The sequence below is a fragment of the Ambystoma mexicanum genome, chromosome 12, assembly GCF_040938575.1.
Source record: "Ambystoma mexicanum isolate Mex_15411 chromosome 12, UKY_AmexF1_1, whole genome shotgun sequence".
NCBI lineage: Eukaryota > Metazoa > Chordata > Amphibia > Caudata > Ambystomatidae > Ambystoma > Ambystoma mexicanum.
In genome coordinates this window covers 903,500,510-903,521,350 of record NC_090936.1, presented here as the reverse complement: position 1 = coordinate 903,521,350, position 20,841 = coordinate 903,500,510, and the positions used below count along the sequence as shown (strand labels likewise).

The 20,841-nt window shown below is 42.7% G+C and overlaps 1 protein-coding gene across 1 annotated transcript in view; it reads right to left on the bottom strand.

Annotated features, from left to right (window-relative positions):
- Positions 1-20,841, bottom strand: part of TRHDE (thyrotropin releasing hormone degrading enzyme) — a 3,000,980-nt gene that overhangs the window by 965,793 nt on the left and 2,014,346 nt on the right. The gene's annotated exons all lie outside the window — the stretch shown is intronic.

Genomic DNA, 20,841 nt, shown 5'->3' with positions numbered 1-20,841 from the left:
ACCTTGGTTAGAGAAACACAATCCTCTGATCGATGGGCGAGCAACAACGGTCCAGTTTCCAGAATGTGTCTCTACTTGTCACCCTCCACCTGGTGTTGCACTGGCCGCAATTTCTTCAGAGACTCCCCAGTTACCTCCCGAATACCTAGAATACCAAGATGTTTTCCGGAAGGATCAGGCTAACTCTCTACCTCCTCATAGGTCTTATGACTGCCAGATAGACCTGATACCTGGATCTACTCCTCCTTGTAGTAGAATTTATGCCCTCACCGAGCCTGAGAACCTTCACCTTCGACAATACCTGGATCAATACCTGGCAAATGAGTTTATTCGTCCTTCCAAGTCCCCTGCTTCTTCAGCTTTGTTCTTCGTTCCAAAAAAGGAAGGAGACCTTAGAACTTGTATCGATTATCGCTCCCTGAACCAGATCACCGTTAAGAATAGATATCCGTTACCTTTGATCCCTGAACTCCTGGACCAAGTCAGAAAAGCATGCATATATACAAAGCTGGATCTTAGAGGAGCTTACCACTTGGTACGAGTAAAAGAGGGCGATGAATGGAAGACGGCCTTCCGCACCAAGTATGGGCTATTTGAATATCAGGTCATGCCCTTCGGACTTTGCAATGCCCCGGCCGCCTTTCAATATTTTATGAACGATGTCCTCAGAGAGCTCATAGATGTATGTGTTGTTGTTTACATTGACGACATCCTCGTTTATTCTTCATCGGAATCTGAACATCGGAAACACGTGAAAATGGTCCTCGAAAGATTGCGTCAACACAAACTTTTCGCTAAGTTGGAAAAATGTGTTTTCAACGTGACTGAAGTTGAATTCTTGGGATTCATATTATCACCTGGCGGAGTGCGTTTGGATTCAAAGAAGGTCGATGCAGTTCTCAAATGGCCATCACCATCCTCCGTAAAAGGTGTGCAAAGCATGTTAGGCTTCGCTAACTTTTACCGCAGGTTTATCCCCGAATTCTCTCGAATAGTCCAACCCATCACTGCCTTGTTAAAGAAAAACAAACGTTTTGAATGGTCTACCGAGGCGGAACAAGCTTTCCAGGATTTGAAGACTAAATTTATCTCTGCACCAATCTTAAAACACCCTCGCCCCGAACTCCCCTACATCGTGGAAACTGATGCTTCAAGCCTTGCCATGGGGGCAGTTCTATCACAAAAGGACCCGGTAACCAATCAGTTGCATCCCGTGGCATTTTGGTCCCGCAAATTCTCGCCTCCTGAAATCAATTACACGATTACTGACAAGGAACTTCTGGCTATCAAGTCTGCCTTTAAGGCTTGGCGGCATTATCTGCTGGGGGCCCGACACACTGTTACTGTGATTACGGATCACCGAAACCTGCAATATTTGAAGACCGCAAAAGCCCAATCCTCTAGACAACTCCGTTGGGCATTATTCTTTGCCGAGTTTGACTTCATAATTACCTATCGACCTGGTACAAAGAACGGTAAAGCCGATGCCCTTTCTCGGATGGGAGTGGAAGAACACTTGGTCAACCCTAAACCTGTACCAATCATTCCCGAACAAAGAATTCTGGGTGTAATCGCCACAGAATCCATAGAGGAAGTTAAGGATAAAGCCAGGCAACTTGTAACTCCAGCAGACATACAGAATTGGCATCTGCAGGGAAAGGACTTTGCAGTAAAGGACAACTTATTGTATTTCCAAGAACGATTATACCTACCCAGCACAGATTTACAGAAAAAAGTAATCTCTTGTTATCACGACTCTTTAATGGAAGGTCATCCCGGTATAGCCAAGACCTCAGAAAAGATCAAGCGCTACTTCTGGTGGCCGTCTTGGAAAAAAGATATCAGAGACTTTATAATGTCCTGTGGAGTATGCGCCCAAAACAAGAGTCAAAAGGAAAGACCAGCAGGCCTCTTACGCCCTATTGTCATCCCACCTCGCCCTTGGCATACGCTTTCTATGGACTTCATCACCGATCTACCTCCATGCTCCGGATACAATACGATTCTAGTAATCGTGGACTTATTCTCCAAGATGGCGCATTTCATTCCGCTCAAAGGCTTGCCAACAGCAGCAACTCTGGCCCGAGAATTTCTCGAAAACATCGTCCGACTGCACGGTTTTCCTTCGGTTCTAATTTCGGATCGAGGTAGTCAATTTATTTCTCATTTTTGGCAAAGTTGCTGTCGGTCGGCTCAAATTGATGTGAGACTATCGACCAGTCACCACCCTCAGACCGACGGACAAACCGAGAGGACCAATCAAACTCTGGAACAGTATTTACGCTGCATGCTGCAACAAACTGAAAAAACTTGGAAAGATATCCTTTGGATAGCCGAGTATGCCTACAATAACTCTGTCCATTCGGGAACTGGGAAAACCCTGTTTTTTCTTTTGTACGGCAGTCACCCTCGAACCTCGGAGTTGGATCCCCTCCAAGATCTTGAAACACCAGCAGTAGACTACCTGCATTCTACAATCACCCAAGCCTTTAAGGAAGCTGTTTCTCACCTTCAAAGGGCTAAAGAACAATACAAGAAAGGAGCAGATCAACATCGGAAGGAAGCCCCTCACTATCAAGTAGGGGATCAAGTCTGGTTATCCACCAAATATCTATCTCTAAAAGGGCCACGCACATTCAACCCAAGATACCTTGGTCCCTATTCCATCACTACCATAGTAAACCCAGTAGCGGTCAAGTTGGACTTGCCCCCGCACATGAAGATACATCCGGTCTTCCACGTCTCTCTATTAAAACCCGTGCAACCTCAAATCCGACTAACCAAATCTCCAAAACCTATCCTAGTGGATGGAGAACTCGAGTTTGAAGTCAAAAGCATTCTGGACTCCAAGATCTCCAAATCTAAACTATTCTACCTGATTGACTGGAAAGGCTATGGCCCCCAAGAGAGATCCTGGGAACCTGCTGAATATGTCCACGCTCCTCGCCTAATCAAAAGATTTCACCGAACAAAAACCCCCAGAGAAGCCCGGTTTGGGAGGGGCCTTGAGGGGGGGTACTGTCATGATCTCTGCTTCCAAAAGGTCAGGGTTTTCCCAACTCCCTTGGAAGCAGATCCATAACCCAGGTTCCGAGTGCCAACCAGTCCCAATTGGGACCTTTTGGACCCAGTCCTGGCGCCAGTGGCACCAGGCTCATAAATATGCCCACTCCCAGCGCTGGAAGCGCCGGGCTCATAATGCTTGGGTGGACTTACCTTCAGCAGACCATGCTGCTTACTTGCCTGCCAGTTGAGCCTCTGATCCTCTTCTGTTTGGAACTACTTTTCCTGTTGGGTGGGGCTGGAGCCACTCCATAGATTCAGAACTCTGGAACTCTTCTGGAAGGCAGGAACTCTTTTCTTACCAGGAACTCTTTTCTTACTTAGGCGTGGCTGTGGAAGGAGACACCTAAGCACTACAGGAGGCTATTTAAACCACACCCGGTGGATGAATCTTGCTTTGCGTTATTCTGCAACCTCTGCAGCAGAACGCTCATCGTGTCTTCTGCATCCGGTCCTGGGCCTAAGGAAAAAGGCTTACCATCCTGAATCCAGTCTTCAGCAACACCTATAAAGACAAGAAAGAACAGGTTAGCATTCCGGCATCTGAAAGGCAAAAGCTTACCATCCTGAATCCAGTCTTCAGCAACACCTATAAAGACAAGAAAGAACAGGTTAGCATTCCGGCATCTGAAAGGCAAAGGCTTACCTACTCTTCGTGCGCTCCGGAGGTCTTCACACTGCATTCCGGCATCTGAAAGACAAAAGTTTACCAACTCTTCGCACGCTCCGGAGGCCTTCGGCGCTGCATCCCGCATCTGAAAGACAAAACAAGGTGCGTTTAAAGACATTGGGGAACTTTAATACTCACGTGCCATTACTCCTTTCCACATCTAATCCAGTGGGTATTCCGGCACCCTGCAGCCGCTCCGAACTCGTACCTGCAAAATAAAAAGACAGTTAGAGCGCATAGTGAAGCAGGCAACAAGCGCTTACTTACGTGCTTCCAGGAGCTTCTATTCATCACACGGGCTCCATCTTCAACTCACTTCAGCCCGTCATCCGCCATCGCCGGAACCCTGCAAAACAAGAGATATCATTACTAAAGACTTTAAAGACATTTGAATGACTCGAAACTTACCGTTCGTGCAGTAAACGACGGACAGCAGTCCTCTGAAGTCAAGAGGCCTGCGCTACCTATCCAGTGAAGAAACTGGTTACAGCACCCTGCCCCGAGGCAGATGGAGAGCTCGGCATTCACTTACCTAAGACATCTTACTCTACACGTCAGGCATACAGTGCACAGAGGTCCAGCCCAAAGAGCCAACCGGGTGCTACACATCACCTTTGAAGATACGGTAGTCGCCCAGTCAAGACCGGCGCCTCTGCGAGAATCAGGTGAGCGTTACACCAAGTGCCTCAGAGATTATATCATCCATGGAATTCAAAGGAGATTGCAATGCTGTAGCCACAGCCAAAGAGAATTAGTTGTAATCTCTTGTTTGGTTTCTGACAGATGATCCTCCAGGCGAGCATACTGGATAATTTTTACAATGTTAGTCTTTTTTTATCCAGTTCCAGACTAAAGCTGCATATTCAACAATGTATGAATGCCCAAAATTCTAAATGCCAAGCAAGGCCTGTAACTATTAAGGTATGTGTGGGCTCTGCAATGTCTGCTTTCTCCAGAAATTGAGGTGCACATCCACTTCCCTCATCAGATAATGAAAACTCAGGAAATATGATTTATCTATGGGCTAGCTTAGACTTTTTTTTAACATGCAGCCTTTTGCGGCTCGTGTCCTTATAATCAAATCCACCAGTGTTCAATGAATTCATCATCTATTATGAAAATGTCATCTGTATATGTCCAGCAATTCTGAATGCCTCCTAAAAGGGATTGTATCCTGCTTGAAAAAAATTGCTAGGCTTTTTTGTAGCCTTGTGAAACAAAGCTGCCTTCCTCTGAATATTATATATGTGTATTTATAGCTCTCTGGATGCAAAGGTTGTGCAAGAAATCCATTACCCAGACCCAACACAGTCTTATGCCTATGTCTGTGTATGTTACTCAAAAGGCCAGAACTATGAATGTTCTGAACAGCCTCTGTGTGTGTGTTTGTATTGAGAATCCTAAAGCCAATTTCCAGATGATATGAACTGTCTGGCTTGGACACTGGAAGTAGGGTTCTGTTGTGTGGGCTTGCTTGTTGTACCGAAACCCCTTGGCCTACTAACTGTCCCACTATTATCTTTAAATTTGGAATAGCCTGTGCTATGATTGGATACCGTCTCAGAGGTTTTGGTGTTGCATACACTGGCATTCTATGTGGGGGGGGCAATATATGTCATGTCCTACATTTATTTATTTATTTGTATATTTAATATGTTATAGCACTCAGACAAGACCCATAGGTAAAAAGACAAATTGCAACAAACAAAACCATAGGATTGGTGCAGGACAGGGAGTAACTGGACAGGAAACTACTTTAACAGCACTATTTTTAAACCACCTTTGAACCTAGTGAGTGAGTGGCAGGACCTCAGGTTGAGGATAAGGGACAGGACAGCATTCTGGCATTTGGGTGCAACATAGGGAAAAGACCCTTGCACCAACAGAGTCAATTTAGCCATGGGTACATGAAAAAATAAGGAAATTGTTGGATCTAAGCACTCTACGTCCTGGTTGCCAGGTGAGACTATTGGACAGATATACTGGGCTTGTTCCATAGAGGCATGCGTGTGTGATGGAAACCAAGCAGTAATTCTAGCAGCCACAGGAAGCTAGTGCAATGCTTTCCTAGTCTACGAAATGTGACATTTCTTACATAGGCCCTCCACGGCCCGGACCATATTATTTTGCACAGTCTGTAAGAAAACCAGCTATCCGCTGACAATGCTTTGCAGTAAGCTGGAACAATAGTCCAGTTTAGCACCAATTATGGCTCTGGCGATGGTGGTGCATTTACTGTGGTTAAGAAAAGGTCTGAGTTCGGCTAGAAGTTTAAGGTGATAAGATGTAGATGAAATCAGACTGTTAACGTGTGCCTTCATTTTTAGTTCTTGATCTAGTGTAATCCCAAGAAATTTAAGCTGAGAGGCCGTGCCCATTATCATAAGCTCCATTTTAGAGTCATTCAGGGTGAGGCTTTATCCATCATACAAATCTGGATGAGAGCAAAAGCTGAATGGATGATTTCTGTATCCTAAGTGTAGTCCCTAGAGAGAGTTATAAGACACTGGGTATCATCAGGGTAATTTTTATAAAATAACTTGTTCTCATCAAGTAGTTTGAATACAGGCTTGGTATAGATGATTAATACCAAGGGAGACAAACATGCTCCTTGAGGGACTCTGCATGACACCAAGAAATCCTCAGCCATGGCTTTGCCACCAAATACTGTAGCTGAATTTCAGGTATGAAAAGTATGGAAAGTATGGAAAGATTCAACCCAGCTGGCCACAGCTGATGAGAAAGATGAAAAAAATAATATCTTAGTAGCCAGCCATCTATGGCCTACTACATTGAAAGATGCTGATAAGTCCAGAAGCATTAGGAGAGTTGTTCCACCTCTCTCAAAGACCTGAAGAACACTAGCCTTCAGATCAAGCAGCGCTGATTCTGTATCATGGGCACTGTGAAAACCTAACTGCCTCTGGCCTAGAATTTATACATGGATAGCAAATCCTGCACGTGAATATAGGCAGCTCGATCCAAGATTTTTAACAGGAACATGGAGTTGATAATTGGCCTATAGTAAGATGGAACATTATGATCTAGAGATGGCTTCTTGAGCAAAGACACAATCCATTCCTAATTAATGCATGGTTGAACAATGATTTCCCTAAAATAAGCATTGACAAACGTAGTGATCAGTGGAATAAGATGCTTAGCACACACCTTTACATTCAAATTGGGACATGCATCTCCTTTACAATGAGTGGGTTAGAGTTGTTGAAGTATAGCTGACACTTCTGGTTCGGTAACCTGACTAAACTCAAATAAGGAGACATTACAACCCAACCCAATCACTTTTGAGCTTAACCGAGATGCTACGAGCATGTTTCGATTGTTCGCAATCCCCTCCTGAATGGTAATGATTGTATTAGCCATGGAGTCCTGAATGGACATGCACCATCCTTTGGTGCCTCATCACAAGTTGGGCGGTATCTCTTAAATGCAGCAGTAACGGTAATACTGATATAGAGTTGGGCACAAAATGGGCTGTGTCACTTCCCATTTAGCACCTCATTTTCAGAACAATTATCACTGGCTGTAGTAGCATGCCGTATTTGTGCCAAAAATGCCACAATAGCTAACAGCGCCGGACCGTTTAGAGCTAACACTATTACAGTTGGGCAGTATTACCGCCGGGATACCGCCCAACTCGTGATGAAGCTCTTTGTCTTTATTGACCACTGATGCCAAAGGGAACGGATCTTCAAGCTCTTTGAGAACTTTAAAAAGTTATTTTGTATTGGAGCTTACATTTTCAATCCTATGATTATACACCATGTATTTTGCTAGAATAATAGCAGCCTTGTGTTGCTTGACTACACGAGTGTATTTATTTCTATTTTCATCAGTATTGTCTTTTTTCCATATCTCAAAGGCTGTATGTTTAGAGACCTTAGGCTCATGAATATCAGAGAAATACCAGGCTTTAATATTCCTTTCCCTCGATGTTCTGGTTTTCTCTGGAGCTACTGTGTCGAGTGCATGCAGCATCATATCCTGAAACAATTCTGCCAACTCTACTGCTGACTCAAACTGGGCCAGGTTGTCCAAGGTTGTTTTAAAAGGGGATGCTAGTTATTAAGCGGGAAGCCTGAACATGTTTCCTGAAGTATTGTAGATAGTGCCTACTTTGTTTTTTGCTGTACAGTGCAAACAAATCTGAAGTGGACAAGAATATTATCTGACCCTGTGCATGCAATCAGTTCTAAGTTCTTAATAGCAACCTAATGTCTAGCAATCCAGTCCAGCGTTCTGCCTTCCACTTGAGTGGCATTCAGGACCTGCTGGGAGAAGCCTAAGCCTGTCAATGCAAACTCAATGGCTGCTGCAGTAGCGTCAGAACCATCGCCAAGCCCAAGATTGAAATCACCCATGATCATGACTTTGGATAGCGGTTTGAGCAAAGGCATCCACATGTCACAAAATTGCAAATGTAAATCAGGCATTATGAACGGGGGTGACAGACAATAATGAAGTTGCTGGTGGAATTATAATCAGCCAGCAATTTGACATGCAAAAACTCACAGCCCGGCCGGCCAGAGATAAACACTTCATGTGTCTGTAGAAATGCTTCTTATATAATGCACATGCCTCCACCTTGTCCTGTTGTGCGATCTACTCTAAACATTTTATAGCTGGGAGGAATAGCCAATGCCAGCCTAGGGCCAGCTGCATCTTGTTTCTGAAATAAAAACGATCTCAATATACCTATTCATTAAGTAGTCACCCACCTCCATGGCATGTTTCATCAGAGTGCAAGTGTTAAGTAATAAGCAGTTCAAAGCTCTGTTATGGCCCTGACTGATATCTGGCATACCATTAACCCTTGTATCAGTAGCCAGGTTAGCCTTTAGTGCACCCAAGCCTCTGGAACTGACCACCTTATGACTGGGTAGCTTGGTCCCAGTCAGCTGATGAATCACTGACACAAATATCCTTCTCAGTAATACAGTTAGTGGCAGATCGCCTCTGAAATGTGGGGAAGGTAGGAGAAAGTCTGCCAATAGGTTTCTCAGGCATATCATTCTCACTGGATGGTTCACAGTCCCCCAGAGGTGGGTTTCTTTGAGTATTAAGGAAGGGTTCCCTGAATAGAGACATTTGGGCCAGGAGGGCCCTCAACATCTCTACAGTGGAAGACCTTCAACATCTGCCCGAGCTATCGATGTAGCAGCACTGACTCCCTGAGTGGGGTTCACTTCTGACAAGAAGGTGCTTGTACGCATAGAAGCCATCTCCTAGCTGCAGGTGACTCAGCCATTCAGGTCCTCCAGTATGGTGTTCCTTACACATCATTCCTGAATAACAGGATTATTGAGGCAACTCTGCAAAATATTGTTGCCATGCTGCCCCAAGGCCATAACTAAATAGCGATCCAAAATCCCAGCTGACCTAGATGTCTTGGTAAAAATGAGTACCTGCAGCTGCTGCACGCGCAAACCCTAGGTAACATTTTTGTAAAACGCATTCAACACGCTACTGCCTATAAGTATGTTTTAATAACTGAGCACACCAGTACATCCACAAACACAACAGGAAATATGTCAGAGCACACACCCACTTGTATAAAACAGAGTTGAATAGCGTAGCTGCCCGTGCTCGTGAGCATTCAACACAGGCCGACGTAGACCGGCTGATCACTGAAGTGCCTGAACTTCAAATATAAAGCTCAGTAAAGCTGGGAAATGTAGTTTGGGGGTATATTTAGGTTGCACAAGCAGTTTGATGATTAAACAATAAAATACTTTCACAGAACTTCTCCCAATCCTATCCCCGCCCACCCAGGTACACCTCCCACATTTCTCCTCCAATCAGGCAAATCAAACAAACAACTCACTAAAAAGCACACCGAACAGGCTAACAGGCTACAAGCAGTGAAGTCTAAATAAAGAAAAAAACATCTTGGATAATTGCGCTGCACCTAGAACAGACCATGATGCTGCACAAGTTTTCACCAAGTGTTCTTCATCCTATTCTGAAAAGGCTGCCTCCCCCATCCCCCAAGGCCTTTCCCTAACATAAAGTCTGGGGCAGTATTCTTCTGCTAAAAGGCCATCTTGTGTTATGGGCAACTTAGAATAAAATAGCATCTCTAATTCTTTGGGTGTTCCCCTTCAGGTTGTATTGTTACCAAGCACACTGCATTGTCGTCAATAATTTCTCCAGTGGGATTAATAACCTCTACTTTCTGATCAGTAGGAATGTGATGTAAAAGTGTTTTGTTTCTTTCTCTGAATATGTGGCAGAATCCAACAGTACTACTAGCCCATAATATGGTTCTTTAGTCACTGGCATTATCCTATGAGTCTGGTTTAATGCTTTGCCATTGTCCACTCGTAAAGTTGCAGTTTGCTTCCTTTCTCCTTTCTTCTCCTGGCTCTTGGCAGACATCTGCTCTCCCTTGGCTGCTTAGCCCCATTTCTTCTCTTTCTGTGGATACATAAGAGAAGTCGTCTTTATCTCTGTATTTTTGTGGTTGCCTAAGCTGTGCCCTATACTTGAGGTTAAGGTGCTTCTCACACCACTTCTGCCCTTACATGACCACATTCTTGCCTTGGGCTGGTACCATCCCTCTCTACAGATAATGCTCTGCTATGAAAGGTCTCACTCACTTCCTCTCCTATGATGGGCTGGCTGGAAGCATGTGTCCTTCCCTTTCTACCTGTTGCTGAGAAGGTGTTTCTGCTTGGTTACCACCTGGTACCAGTCATGCTAGTAGGTGGTGCTGTATTAGTGTGCTTACTCTCAGGTATTTTCTTCTTTGTCCCCTCCATGGGACGTCTACCCAGCTGATCTTTACCTAGGGACCTAGAGGTAGATGTCACAATTTGACAAAATTGGAGTTTCTTTTCTTGTTCACCGTATGAAATGGCAAGCCCCTTGAATACTTCTAAAATCACTGATTCTCTTTTTTATCAGTGGCATGATTACTCCCAATATCATGGGATAAATGTCCCCAGCTATTGCTAGTCTTAAAAGCAGTGCAGCTTCTGCTCCCTGGGTGCTCTGTATCACTCCCAGGTTGGATGTTAATGGTGTATTTGAAGGAGTCCCCATTAGATGATGGTATAGCCAACAATACACTGTAACCCAGCAGTCAAAGTGTTCTCTAGGTGTATTACAACCTGCTGGCATTATGATTTCTAAAGCCCTCTGCCTAGGAGTTACTTGAGGGTAGGCAGCCTCAAACTGGTCTTATTCAGTATAATACCATTGAAGGATTTCCTCTTGACTGGTGGGGCAGGTGCTAACAGATTCTTTAGGGTATGGAGTGGAAGTGTTCCCTCCTCCCTGCTAATACAGTTCTTGGGGCTGCTGGTGCAACTTTAGAGCTCTGATTTCTACAGCCTGAGCACAAACAGTGTCAAAGTGTCTCCCCATAATTTTCATAGGGTTCTCTGTTATTGGAGCCATTTCCTTGCCTATTTGGGTGGTACCAGAGGATGTGTTCTAAGATTAACCATCCCATTGCAATCGGACCATGCCTAGCCCTGGTATTGGAATATGTCAAATCCCCTTGAAACCAGTTCTGGTGGTCTGCCTGCTGCAAAGCTAACTCAGGATACCTGTAAGGTGCATACTGTTTTTCGTCTAGCTCCACCAATGTATAGTGATGCAAATCTGCTTTCTGGCCTGTCACCAAGGGTTTCCCCAGGCAGTCATCCAGGCACAGCCCCAGCAAAATTAGTGTCAACATCCGTTACACCTCCTTCATGAAACTATTTGGTTGCTGCTTCGCATCAATCTACAGATATAGGCACATCAACATGCGGGTTAGCCATTCTAGTATCTCTTCAATAGACAGCTATTAAGATTAATTGTTTAATAAAGACACCATGCTCTTAACTAGTGTGTGTTTTTAAGATGTTTATACTTTTAAAAGAAATGGTTAGTATCAGGTCTGTAGAAACCCCCTTAGCCCCTCTCCAGTAACTAAGTACCGAGAATATATTAGGGTGTTGGATTGTTGTTTAAGCAATAGGCTCCCATCTGTGTTACAAAATTACATCATTCTTATCACCTCTACTTCACAGTGCCTGTCTTCCATCCTGAGGGGAGTGTGCTAGACCCCCCTCCATATGGATTGTGGTAGGAATAGAGGTAGACAAAAGCATGTACCTGTCAACATGCATCAAAAGACAAGGTAGGCAATGCATGCTGTGCAGTGCGTTATCCACCCTCACTCATCCAAACAGGACTGATTTACTAATGTCATGTCATTCATTGAGGGTCTACTGTTATACCTTCTGCAAACCCCTTCCTTATGAAAAATCTGGCACCATATACAGTAAGACTGTAGAAGAAATATGTTCAACTAGATTCTCAATAATTAACACTCAGTGAATGCTTTTACAGTCTCCTGCACAGTGAAATTATGTTTCTTAAGATAAATAAATATTGCCATAGTATTGTAACTACACATAATACACACAATAAGCAGAAGATTATAAATGAAAATACCGCTATCATGTTCACAGCCTCTATGTCTACTAAGGACGAGTCAACCATCTCAAAAATATAATAGCTCCTTAAAATCAATTCTATGATAATCAATTATCTCTAAATCGCCTCATAAAATGAACAGCCATCTCAATACTTCTCTTTCTCAAAGTGATATTAAAAATGGGCAAAACTGACTCTCATACTTACTACAGTCCTCTCAAAGTAGAGAGAAGAAAGATGACGGCTGGATGCCTGGACAAGGATTCGTGTCTGTACAAACCAGAAAAGTCCAAAAATATAAAATGCAATTGTAAAAAACAACTATCAAAACATGATGGTCACTTGGAAAAAAGCAGCAAAACAGTCAAACATGCCTTAAAAAGATGTCTTGTCCATTGGAATTGATCATTATGCAATGATAAACCACATCTGAATAAAATAGCTCCATGGTTAGTGAACTGATTGCCAGGGGGCCTTCCCTATATAGCTCAATCAAAATACTAGTTCTCTCAAATAGCAAAAAGAAAAGTTTTCTGAGACTCTGGAGCCCAACATGCAATTTGAAATGCTTCAAAATCCAAGAAAAAAAAGGAATGATTACACCCTCCTCTCTCCGTAGGCCATAACGAAGAGAGTATTTTCAGCCTGCTTCTGGTCCTCCATCTCAGCTCTACATCCTGATGGCATTTCTCCAGGATTCATGAGCAGTACTGCCTTTCACATCCCAGAAACTGGCATTTTACACCTTTAAGCACAATTGTTTAACTGAAGTCTGAGGCTTTTCTATCTCCAAGATGTGTTTCTACATTTGCCAGATGAGTTTTTATCTCCAATGGCCACAGGATTAGTTATCTCCAAGTCCCTCAGTCAACAATCTCCCTCACATCTGACCTATCTCAGGAGGCTTTTAATCCATGTAGTCTTTTAGTTCTTAGTTACTGTTTACCAAAACATTGGGTACTACTTACATAACCGTAAATAACTTTTGGAACACATCCCAAACTATTGGATTGCAGCTCAGAGGCTATTATAGCTACAGTCGCCCTAGCTGTTCCAAAAAAGCTGATTATCCTGGTTCCAAGCCCAGACTTTATAGTAAATGGTAAAATCTTTTCATTCTAGTTGATATGTGCTCAATCTATGAATACATTTCAATGCATTTTACTACTTACATGCTATTTGCAAAATGACTACACAGCTTGAGATAATGCTCAATCTCATGCATGGCTATCGTACACAGCACAATGAGAAGCAGAAGATGGACTCAGGGCAGCCCCATCACCTTTTGGTCAACCCACAACCACCACTGAGCCCCAAGGTTAAATACAGTTGACTGATATATCATGTCAAGCACACCGAAGTCGGGGCTGTTTTGAGCATATATATTGCCATAAAGGAATAAACCATAAGCATTCAGGTATCTGTATTGTGCAACTAGACTGGCAATGTGCAAATATGCGAGTGATTTCATTGAGGATCACAGAGAGAAAGCAAAAAAAAGATATTTCACAATCTTTTCCAAGCCTATGAATAATCCTTGTTATAAACAACCTCTTCAAGACCAATCTAAATCTAAAAAAATTAAGAACAGTAAATCAGTCCCACTACAAAGTCATGCTGCATCCAGACGTTTTATCAGAAGCTTATCAAAGCCGAAAAAGCTGCCTTAGAAATGTCTGTGCGGTGATCACAAAAAAATATACAGATATTGTAATGCTAAAAGAAATCAAGAAAAAATCACAAGACAAGGTCAGCCAGAGTAACCAAGAACCCTTGGATGATCTAATAGGAGAGATAGAAAACCAGAAAGCAAAACATTTGGACCTCAGTGCTGGGCCTTGTAGCAGACCTGGCATTAGGATTGCTAATTTGGAGACTCCCAATAATGAGTTCTGTACCTTAGATCAAAGAAGTGCTGAAATTGAGAAATCTGTTCACCAATGCTTCCAAGAATGCAATTCCAGCTAGAAAAGCATTCAATATAAAAAGAACTTATGACTACTCCTTCTCCTTTGCTTGCTGTCCGACAATCTCGTGAAACCCAATATCTGAATACAAAAAATTCTTTGATAAATTCTACAACCGCCTACAGGAAAACAAATGGTGATCACAAAGTTAACACCTTTTTTCGCACTTCACTTATTAAATGAAGACCTGATCCATTTCCTACCTATGATCTTAACAGGACATGCATCCTGAACAATTTTAGTGATGTTGATGTTTTGGAAGATCTTACATCTTTTGATATAGATCAGGTTGAATTCATGTATGACTCTAACCTTACTGCTGCTAGATTGTGGATCAAATCTGGGATTGTGCTCAACACAATATGGCAAGCCAGACGACCTCTCTTTGACCTTGGGTTAACCCTCTCCTATGAGTCTATCAAAGTGAACGAACTTGAGCCTAAAAGGCGCAATGCTTTAAACTATCTTTAGACTAGGCCGCAGGCTTTTCGAATTTTAAAATAACATGCACGCAGAAACCTGTATATGCGAGAACTCAAGCACATTTTACATCTGCCGCATATCATAAGCAAAAATGGCTCCTAACTGAGTCCTTGCAATCAGAGGCCAAATCTCTGCATTGCTTCAAGCTGATCAGTTGGAACACAAGAGGTCATAGACACATATTAAATACAAACACTCACTCTCTTCAGGATTATGATATAATCACACTGCAGGAAACCCGGCTGGTGAAATCAACTGTTTGGGACAATAACGCCATCCTAGTGATTTCTGCTATCCAGCAAAATAAGGATAGACCTATAGCCAGCCTTCTCATAGCTACTAACCTATCAGCTGGATGTAACCTGGCGTTTTAGGCTGCACAGAATAATGACATGCTCTTGGCAAAAATCCTTGTTGGTCCTAAGGTAGTTGCTTTACTAAACATCTATTAGAACCATCGTAGCATCACAGATGATAACTTTTTTCATAATGTTGAGTACTTGCTTGATTTATTCGCTGCTGAACCATCAGTAACAGCAAATTTTATAGTAGGTGATTTAAACTTACACTGCATGGCTCAGAATTGCAAAGACGATACTGTCCTATGTCACCAATGGGTTTCTCTGATGACAAATAGGCCATTTTTGAGACTCAACGGCGCGGTTGACAGTGATATACACCAAATCCGACGTAGCGCAGGCAGAACCAACACGCTATAATAGACTGCATCTACACTGATCGATCCATGCTTGCCAGTATAGACAATTTAATCATCAAAATGTAGAACGTCAGTGATCATGACCAACTAACGTTGGCATGGCATTGGCTAGTTCCCTCTCTCCCACGCTGCGATCGTAATCTTAACATCAAGTTAACAGTTACAGGTGGTCGTAATCGTCTCTGCTGGTCTCCTGATTTTCTGAATCGACTTCATAGTTGTTTACGCTCCAAATCATTTAAATCATCATTCGTAGATCACAAGGATGGCCTTTATGTTGCTGCGTTGCAGCTTTTTCAACTAGGCCCTCTCAAAACTCAGAAACCAATTTTTAGACACAGGCATACGTTTGACCCCATAGTTCAGCAAGAAAAAGGTTGTCTCCATAAATCTATTAGACTGATCAAAAACCTTCCGATCACTGAATGAAATGCTGGAACACGAATCTTAAAAACAAAGTATAAGAACTGAGTAAAGTTCAGAGAGGCTTTTATGTACCAACTAAATGGTGAACAGATGCTTCGAACTATTGCATCCCAAAAATCCAGACCCATCTGGCAATTATTAAATAATTCTCATAATTCTCACGGAACACTACAAATAAATGCAGTCCCTGAACAAGTATGAGTGGACATTTCTGAGAGCTTTATGCATATAGCGAACATGATTCAATTGGTCCAAGCACTTCATTCTTTGATGTGAAATTGTCCCTAGAGTTTGATCTGGAAGACATTGTTTTTTACATATCTAGATTAAGCACTTCAAGAGCCCCAGAGCCTGATGGCCTGTCCAACTTCATATTAAGAGCTAATCCCGAACTCTGGGCAAAAATTCTATATCAAATTTTTATGGAAGTCATAAAATCTTGCATGATCCCGCCTTCTTGGCGAAAGTCTACAATATTGCTGATCTTTAAAAAGGACAATCGACAATGCCCACACAACTACCGGCTTATCACCCTATTGGATGTGCCTGGCAGACCTTTTGCAAGGCTCATCCTTAGGGACCTTAACAAGTGGATCATCGAGAACAACTTATATGATCTCCATCAAACGGGATTCATGCTGGGCCTCGGAACAGCCATAAACCTCACTGTGAGAACTGCAATAAAAATGCTAATCGAATGGAGCCAACAGCCAGTATATATGACATATGTAGATTTTAAAGCAGCGTTCAATTCCGTATCTAGATATATGATGATGGCCAAATTGAAGAAAACAGGTTGTCTATCTGCCCTATTGGCTCTCATACATGAACTTCACTCGCAGACATCAATTCAGATCAGACTTACACTCACTGGAAAATTATCACCGCCAATAGTAACACAGCGAGGTCTAAAACAGGGATGCATGCTGACATCAACACTCTTTAATTTCTTCATTGCCAATATGAGTAAAATCTTTGCCATCATAATCTCCGACCATCCACGCTTAGGAACAGCTTCTGTTGCATGGGCCTTTAAGCAGACAACATTGTTTTATTATCTAAAACTCCAAGGGGTCTGCAAAATGTACTATCTGCCCTAGATGAATGTACAAATCAAAATCTGCTCCAGATCAATGTAGCAAAAACAAAGATCTTATATTGCAAACCGGGTGGTAAAAATAAATTAAGTTTGCCAAAATGGTTGCTGAATGGCGAGAGGCTTGAGATTGTAGATGATGACTTGGGCATCAGCATCAATCATTCTACAACAGACTTACCCTATTTACTTGAGTTACAGTCCAAAATCAAGACACCTATTTCCCAAGCTCAGATAATTAAAGCCAAGTATGCAAAATGTTCATATTCACCTATCATAACCTTCTAAATGCAGAAGGTGTCTTCAACAGTATTATATGGATCAGAAACAAAACCATGCAGACCTGAATCTTTCTGGACAAAATTAGAAGGGTCTTACTGGAAAGGTGTTCTGACACTAACCAAAAGTTTACCAATGTGTATACTAAGATTTGAACTGGATCTCCCTTCCTTGTTTGCCATGCACAACTGGAAAGCTTGTTCGCTATACAGGACGTTTTTCCTTATAGTCACACCAAATACACTCCTGGGTAAATTGTCAACATACATGTGAATGTCCGATCACAGTTTTGCACGGGAATGGATGGACCATGTTGTCTCAGTATTGGCAGCAGCCGATATCTCGGAAGACCTGCTCTTGTTCAACCCCAATTGAGCCTAACTATGGCAATATGATTGGTTATGCACTGTTGAAAAATTAAAAAAGACCAAAACACTCCAAGAGATCCCATTTACAGAAAAGAGATTTTCGAACAACTGAAGGGTATCTAATAAAGTTTCCTAGTCCCAACCATGGGACTATTTTTTATTGCGCTATCATCTTAATCTCTGTAAGACTAGACAAATTCAAGTGAGGCAGCGCCAAATCTCTAAAAGTGAAAATATATGCAGATTTTACTGTAATCAAGATCAGTCTGAAATATTACAGCATTTGTTAATGGAATGTCCTAACCTGATGAACCAGCGAAAAATGTACTTTAGCCCGTATTTCAAAGATTACAGGAATTTGACAGCGGATGTCTTGTGGCTAAAACTATTCCATACAAAATTGACGATGGTTCAAATTGCAATTATGAATTGTATTGTCTCTTTAGATCCTGAATAACCTGAAATCCTTCTTTGCAAAGGCGATTATTTTCAAACATGATTAATTGTTGACTTGATTTGTGATATACCTCAAAGATGTTGGGCCTCATTACGATTTTGCCACCAAAATCGGGTCCGGGTTCCCAGAATGGGGAATTACCGGGCCATTCCGAGTTCGGAGGGCCCGGTAATTCCTGCCTCCAGGAACCCGAGCCCGGGCCTTCCCCATTCCCATTTCAGCCCACATAGGGCTGAAATTGGAATGGGGGAGGGAGCAATCAATGGGCCGATTACAAGCGGCCCGTTGTTTGCTCCCTCTTCCCCTCGCGGGACCTGGTAAGCACGCCTGGTTTGACCAGGCGTTACTTACCGGGTCCCACGAGGGGAGCTTGTAATGAGGCGGAACGGGTTTAACGGGTCCGCCTCCTTTAGCGGGTCCCGTTAACCCATTCCGTCTCACTTGTAATGAGGCCCGTTGTGTTTTATCATTTTATATTTACATTTTTAAATTATGGCCAAGAGCTTTATGTTTTATTCTTTTGTATTCACTTAATTTCTAAATCTTTGTTAGCATCTGTCAAATCACATGTTTGTTATCTTCTATTTACACTTTACTTTTAATTCACTGTTATTCTGCTTTGCCTATTATGTTGTTCATCTTTGTAACCCGTTTATGTTAATTAAATATTGAAAGGTTGAATTATTCAACCATGACAATAAACATTTATTTTAAAAAAAAAGGTTTAATGGGAGCATATTTGCCATGAAGTTTACCATTGGAATACTAAGTTTGACACATAATGTATGATGAAGAGCTCATTGGAAAATGACCATCTTGTGGCAGCATCTATGACAATCTTGGTACAATGAATAAGTAATCGAAGTCCCAGATTTTTTTACCATCAGTAACAGCTAACATGTGAACACTATCCACAAAAATATCTTGATTGACCTAGAACAATATACTCGGAGATAGATGGAGTTGCTGGGATAAATAATATTGGCTACTATAGATACATTGTGCCACTTGGCCAATCAAGCTCCCTCTCACCTAATGTTACTTTTGTTAAACTAAGTGCAACTGTAGTTGTATACCAGTGTATATGAATTGCTACCAGCGTATTACCAAAGGCACTGTGAGGGCAGCTGTTCCTGCTGCGTACTCAACAATTTCCCACACCTCTAGTACTAGTATGAAAAGTGTGGTCATGTTGAATGGGAATGTTTGACGTAGTGTCATCTAAAAATATTCCTCTTTCACCGCTAGTGACCTCCCAGCCTCAGCAGCAGGAGTCTGCACAAAGATGTATTCTTCATGTGTCTATGCAAGGTCTTGTGTAGAGTGACTATGAGATACACTTTGAGTCTCATGCTAGGAGCAATAGTAGAACTCCACAGGGATGAAATGCTATGTATACAATACCATGATGCAAAAGATTCAGATACTCTTTAGTTATGTGATCACTATTTCGGGCACTCAAACATAAATATCCGCCACGCTATGTTGGTAATATACTGGGAGTATGGGTTTTCTACTGAGAATACAAAGCTGTGTCTGCCAAGGCGGGGGGTAAGCGGTACCAAATTGTCTCTGAAAAGGACTCAAGCAACCCAGCACCAGACATCTAACTGGTCTGCCCATCACCCCACCCTCCCACAAGTGACAACACCAATGCATATATGCACACTGCAGATCACATAATTTTTCAACTACACCAGCACACACTTTGGCCAAGTTACGCAGAGAACCACAATCCACACAAGATCTATGCCCCAGCGTCCTTACACACCTAAGCTTCTCACAAGCGCACATCACTCGACACCAATACCTAAGAGCACCTGAGTCTACTCAAAATGTTCAAGGCCTCCCAACCCACCCTAGTTTTGCAAACCCATGGTCACACTGTGAACGTTGTACCCATCTATCTGCATGCACACAAAACCCTGTACCACCGCACTGTCTACCACCTTGCACCTCACTCAGGAATGTACACCTTAGCCAGCATACCTCACTTACAGCCACCCATGAAGCACACCTCCACACACAAGACCCCTCCACTTCAGCTAATTCTAACCACCCCCATTCAGATCAGATCCTCTGAATCTTGCTCAACACCAGATCAGTAGTAGCACACGCCTCAGACATTCTAGACCCCATCACACTCAACAAACTGGACATCCTGGTCATTACAGAAACATGGCTCACCCCTACATCTGGCCCAGCATTGTCCATTGGTATCCTTTCCGGCTACTCCATCATCCGCAACAACAGGAACAACAACCCAGGAGGATATCTCAGTGGCAACGTGCTTGTCTTGGAAGCAAGACGACACAAAGCAACACAGGTTCGATCCATGGGTCCGTGCTTAGAAACCTCTGGGTATTATAAGCGTGTTATAAATCTGCAACTAAAACAAAATCAACAACAACAAAAAATTCTGTAGCAGCACCTCGATGCCCCCGGGCTGTGTGAGTGCTTTAAAAAAATGCAAATAAATAAACAGAACTGAAAGAAAAGGCAGGGGTGTAGTGCTTATACACAAAGACAACCTCATGCTTCACCAAGTCAGCTCTATCCAGCTCCCCTATTACGAATGTCAGTCAACCAAGCTCACCTGCACACCCAACATCACTATCAGCTTCAACCTTATTTACTGCCTTCCAGCCCCCATGCTCAACTTCGAAAACAACCTTAACCAGCTCATACCTGCCAACCTTAAGCCTTCAAAACAATCAATCACTCTTGGAGATTTCAACCCCAACTTTGGAGACCCATCCGTCATCAATGCCTCCACATTAGCCAAATCTACATCAGCCTTAGTGTGCACCCAACACATCCTCTGACCTGCGCATAACAAAGGTAGAACTCTCAATTGGATAATGGA